The sequence below is a fragment of the Octopus bimaculoides genome, chromosome 23 (assembly GCF_001194135.2).
Source record: "Octopus bimaculoides isolate UCB-OBI-ISO-001 chromosome 23, ASM119413v2, whole genome shotgun sequence".
Lineage (NCBI taxonomy): Eukaryota > Metazoa > Mollusca > Cephalopoda > Octopoda > Octopodidae > Octopus > Octopus bimaculoides.
The window spans coordinates 11,487,340-11,493,248 of NC_069003.1; the positions used below are offsets into that span (position 1 = coordinate 11,487,340).

Here is a 5,909-nt window from a genome sequence, read left to right on the forward strand (position 1 = left end):
GTGGTTCGTAAGGAAGCTACTTTATTTCATAAATATTTGCCATAAAGGCATTACAAAGAGGGGACGAACAAGGACAGACAAACATAAAAGGGGTGAAGTAGCAGTATCGATTAAATATTTACAATTTTGAATATACCTTTCTTTCTCATAGTCAAAACTGCAGTAAAAACACCTCGTTGTGTGTGTGTGTGGGGGGGGGTACACATACACGAGTGTGTCTAGGGATCTTTCCCAAGTTTGAAAGTGTTTCGTTAAGAAAACAAGTGGCGCCTGCCAAATCAGAAAGATCCGTGCCTAGCTGTCCGACTTTGTTTCCTTATATCTTTCAGAAAAATGGATATCTTTCAGTGACATTTTTCTACAAATACCTTTCAGAATGTGTAGATTGTGATTATATCGGAATTTAATGTTTTAAAAAATTTGGGGGTGTACACACATACATATTGCCTGTGCAGCGACAGCAGCAGTTGCAGTAGCAGTAGTAGTAGTCACTTTTGTTTACCATCATATCAAAATTTAAAAATAGCCAAAAAATACGAAAGTATCATTAGCATCTATCGTAAGAGGTCGTCTGTTACTATGGTGATAGTAATCACCAGAATTCTACAAGTCGTGAATTTAAACAATTTCAGTAAATCATTTTAGCCAATGTAAGTCATCATAATTTCCATAAAACATTAAAAAAAAATTTATCCACAAGGCGCAAGCTTGGCCGTGTGGTTGAGAAGCTTCCCAACTACGTCGTTCCGGCTTCAATCCCACTTCACGGCACCTTGGGTGTCTTCTATTATAGCCCCAGGCTGACCAAAGTCTTTTCAGTGGAATTGGTAGACAGAAATTAAAAGTAGCTCGTTACATACACAAACAAACACACACACACGCACGCTCACGTTTGTGTTTCTGTGTTGTTTTGTCCCTTCCACCGCGTGACAACCGGTGTTGGTGTGTTTACATCTCTGTAACTTAGCGGTTCGGCGCAAAGAGCGACGGATAGAAACTTTTTAAAAAAAGAAGAAGAAGAAATAGGGGTCGATCTGTTTAACTGAAGTCTTTCATGGTCGCAGTCCAACGACACAGACAAGTAAAAGATAACTGAAAAGAAAAAAAAAATATCTAAGCAGCCACAGGACTACTGAAATGTAAATTCACAGAATATACGAAAGTCGATACTAGCAATAAGTGAGTAGCTTTGTTCTCACCACAGTAACTATCCCCCCACCCCACGTCGCTTTCCCCGACGGTTATGAAGCTTCTGTTCCTGTTTCGAATTCCTCCCTGTCATTCCTGATCCCCCGACTGCTTTCCTTAAAAGACGAAATCTTGTGGATGCGGTGATACACATTGAAACTCTGACGCTTCTTTCCGTCCCAGGTAAATGTTTTATTGTTATAAACAACAACAAAAAAGTCCTTACTGTGGATACACTGAAAGTTTCGTTGCTTAACCCTCGGCTCAGTCCCGATCCACGCAGCCCTGCGATCAAAAGTATTCCCAGACATGACCATCTCGTCGTGCATTAGTGACAACTACATTTTCTTCTTCAGTGTCTTCTCTATTTCAAGGCAGTAAGTATGTGATTTGAGGGAGATTCGGCTGCTATTTCTAACATTTCCTGCAACCGTGTAGAGCAGTCGTGGGCAAACTGCGACCCACGGGACTTTCTGAATGACACCTAACGAAATATTACCTCATTTTTTTTCTTTCTTTTAGTAATGAGTCTCACCTGATAATGAGTCATTTCTCGAAAAAGGTTGCCCATGCCTGATGCAGAAGCTTCCTCGTTAAGAAGGTGAACACATTTCACAGATACAATTCACTCTAATTTGCCACAACGCTTTTATATCTCCATTAATATCTTTTGTCTCCGTCTTTACGTTCTGAGTTCAAATTCCGCCGAGGTCGACTTTGCCTTTCATCCTTTCGAGGTCGATAAATCAAGTACCAGTTGCATACTGGAGTCGATCTAATCCCCCAAAATTTCGGGCCTTGTACTTAGAGTAGAAAAGAATATCTTTTGTGTCCTAAACGGCTAATCTTCCTCACGATTGGGTATTTCATTCCGTCTCTACTCAACGTGCGGTCTTATATATATGTATATATATAGTGTGTATTATTCGTATGCATTCTTTTACTTGTTTCAGTAATTTGACTGCGACCATGCTGGAGCACCACCTTTAAAAAAGTGTGAGACGCTTCCAGCACCTAGGTTTCCCAAGCGGCCACCCATCTAAGTACTCACTAGGCTCGACGTTGCTTAACTTCTGTGGACGAGAACCGGTGCTTTCAGCATGATATGATCGTGCGCGTGTGTGTGTGTATACAGACCTAACCAGTACAAACAGTCTCTTAAATGTTGCCATTATAGTTCCACTGTATACATTACTGTATGTATATATATATATATAGTGTGTTATTTGTATGTACATGTAAATTCGTTTTTAACTGTTGGACTTGGAGTATATAAACCTATAAACACATGCATGTATTTATTTATTTATAGAAGCTGATCTAAAACAAAATCTTTCAAAACAAACACTTGACGGTCCTTTTCATGTAGCAATATTTAATATAATATTTATGTTATGGATTATTGGTGAGCGTTTCGATCAGGGTTGTGTTTGTTTTCTTTAAAAACAAAAAGACGGAATTGTTTCAGCTGGAAAAACTATCGCAGCAACAAAATCGAGTTAATCAGAGTTGCTACTTTTTCTTTCTGTTTTTTGTTTTATAAATTTGGACCTACATCGTATATTGAAATATATGAAAAATATTGGCAATTTTATGAACCAGTATTCTAAGCGACACAAATCTTAACATGCTAAGATTGCTGTAAAGACAATGTTTTCAACCGAACCGGCCGATAGTAACATGCAACTAAAACTATCTTTCGATTGATTAGGGACTCTTATACTACGTCTCCTCCTATTTAGATTTTGGTAACTTTGAGAGTTAGAACTGAACAATAGAGAAGTGTATGTATACTCAAGGATCGTATATTCCTGTACAGCATCCTTAGAAGGGTACGTACCCCCTTTATTTCGTATCATTTGTTGACTTAGAACTGTTAAAAACGAACATTAAGGCTATGCAAGGGCCTGTCGCTGTCACAGGCACGGCCCTTTCTCACAGACCTAACCAGTACAAACTGTCTTTTAAATGTTGCCATTATAGTTCCACTGTTTACATTTCCACACTCACCCAGCTCTTCTTATCATCAGAACATATTTAATTTATTGAGCTTTTAGATATGTATGAACACTACTTTCGTGGTAACGTTTTAAACACCATCATCGTTAAAAAAAAAATATTAACAATAATTTCTAAAACATGGACTTGTTAAAATTCTTCACTACCTTTAAATTTTCAAGTTATAACTTCTAACCTGGTAGAATCGTTAGTGCGTCGAACAAAATGTTTAACGGCATTTCTTCTGGCTCTTTATAGTCTGAGTTCAAATAATTGAGGCGAAATAATTGACTGACTTCCCTTTCACTAAAATTGCTGGTCGTCTGTTAAATTTTGTTTTTAATTGCTTTTATTATTATGTTGATGATCATAATGTTTCCATTTCTTTACGAGTGTCTACTCGAACTTAGGGCAAAGAAATTCACTGTTATACATTGATAGGCCATTAAAATAAACACACCAGATTGTTCATTTACAAAGTCATGTGAAAAAAAAAACGGAAAAGAAAACAAATTTTTTTTTTTTAACATGGGTTGTAATCGTTCTCGCAGTGACAACGCTCTTCTAAGTATGTGTGACATGCAAGTTAATACAATCTTTTGCACTTCTTGTATGGATGGTAACCCAGGGATAATTCTCAAATAATTTTCAGTTCTTAGTCCACTCTTATTCATCATAGTCCTCCAGGCCATGACAGAGGAGTTCAAAATTAATCATGCATTATCTCCTCAAAATTTCAGTGATGTAATTGAATATTTTTAGAATAACATAAGAAGGTGTGAGAATCCAGATCTAACTTGTGTGAACATAAAACAGGTAGAATACTTACGTCAGATATGGCCAGGTTGAATAATTTCCTCATCTGTTTTAAAGATACCATTTATTTGCAATGATACATTGATTGGGGGCTTTTCTTTGCTTGTTCATCCTTTGCAATAATATCTGTTCAGCTAGCCTTTGAACTCCCTCCCAATCTGTGTGCATTGGCATATCCCAGAATATGTTTGCTCTGCCATTGTTGTAGACTTTATCTGATACAGGTCTATACCGTCACTTTTTGTTGTTGTTGTTGTTATCATCTTTCATCCTTCGTGGGTCAGTTCCCAACCACATAGTTCTGGGTTCAGTCCCATTGTATGTAACCTTGGGCAAGTGGTTTTCTTCTATAGCCTCTGGACAGCCAAAGCCTAATGAACGGATTTTGGTGGACAGAAACTGAAAGAAGCCCATCTTATATATCTGTGTGTATATGTTTGTGTTTGTCCCACCACCCCTACTTGACAGCTGATGTTGGTTTGTTTACATCTCTATCACTTAGTGGGTTGGCAAAAAAAGATCAATAGAATAAGTATAAGTCTTTAAAAGAATAGTACTGGTGTTGATTTGGTCAATTATACCATTCAAGGCAGTGCCCCAGCTTTGCCAGTCCTATGACTGAAATAGGTAAGTTAGTAGTAGTGATAATAGTAGTTAAGAAAGCGGTGAGCTGGCAGAAATGTTAGCACGCCGGGCGAAATGCTTAGCGGTATTTCGTCTGCCATTACATTCTGAGTTCAAATTCTGCCGAGGTTGACTTTGCCTTTCATCCTTTCGGGGCCAATAAATTAATTACCAGTTGCATACTGGGGTCGATCTAATTGACTGGTTCCTTCCCCAAAAATTTTGGGCCTTATGCCTAGAGTAGAAACGAATAATAGTAGTTGAGTCATTCATGTGCTTTAGATTGTGACTTTTTGTATTGTGTGTGAAATTTTCTAAATTTCAGCCAATTTTGTGGTATATTGGTGATGTATAGGCAATTCATCTCATGACTCACCAGTGGAATGTGCCATCAAGAGAGCCTGAAACCAAGTGTTCTATACATTTATAATAAGGTAAATATTATTACATCATTAATAAGTACTGTATGCTTAAATGTGTGTGTGTATATATGCATACAAGCCGGGGTTCACCAGGGATCAGTTCTTAGTCCACTCTTATTTATCATAGTCCTCCAGGCCGTGACAGAAGAATTCAAAACTGGATGCCCTTGGATACTGCTATATGCGGATGACCTCTCTCTTATTGCAGAATCTGAAGCCATATATTCCCTCTTCCCCCACTTCTCTATCATTAGAGACTTCCATTAGAATATCTCTAAATTTCTGTTGGTTTGCTGCGTCTTTGAGCTTCCGTAACCTTCTTTTCTATTATGGTTTATTTCACTGAGTCTTTCTAGCCCTAATTCCTTCAATACCCTCTCCTCTATAGCAAGACACTTGTTTTTGTCTCACTGTCACACTCTAACCTTCCATCATCTGACACAAGATCCCCTCCTCCAAAATCCTCCTCCCCTCTCAAAATTCCTGCCACGAACTGCTTGAAACTTACTAAATTCCTATACTTGGATCCCTGAATCTTACCCTTATATATCAATATACACACACACACATCTATCAGTATATGACTTTGTAAGCTTCAAGCAGTTTATGACAGGTATAGAAAACAAAAAGTGGACAGTGTACTGAATAGAACAATAGCAATTTATTGGTGTTGAGGCAAAGCTTACACACTGTTTCCTATATTCAAATAAATATTTATATAGATATTATTACTATTATTAGCAGTCTCCTTCATTGGACACGAAACTCAGCTTGCGAAGACCTGTTGGGGCAAGCGAAAGCGAAATCGGATGGCACCTGTGCCCAGCGTCGCCTTCCTGGCACTTGTGTCGGTGGCACGTG

At 38.1% G+C, this 5,909-nt stretch overlaps 1 protein-coding gene across 4 annotated transcripts in view; it reads left to right on the forward strand.

Annotated features, from left to right (window-relative positions):
- Positions 1–702: 702 nt before the first annotated feature.
- LOC106881279 (F-box/WD repeat-containing protein 9) overlaps positions 703–5,909 on the forward strand; it is an 18,217-nt gene continuing 13,010 nt past the window's right edge. The window contains exons 1-3 of one of the 4 annotated variants that reach the window (XM_052976131.1): positions 1,193–1,371; positions 2,931–3,020; positions 4,952–5,060. The gene's annotated coding sequence lies outside the window, so the exon portion shown is untranslated. The other 3 variants (XM_052976132.1, XM_052976130.1, XM_052976133.1) reach the window with 3 other exon arrangements.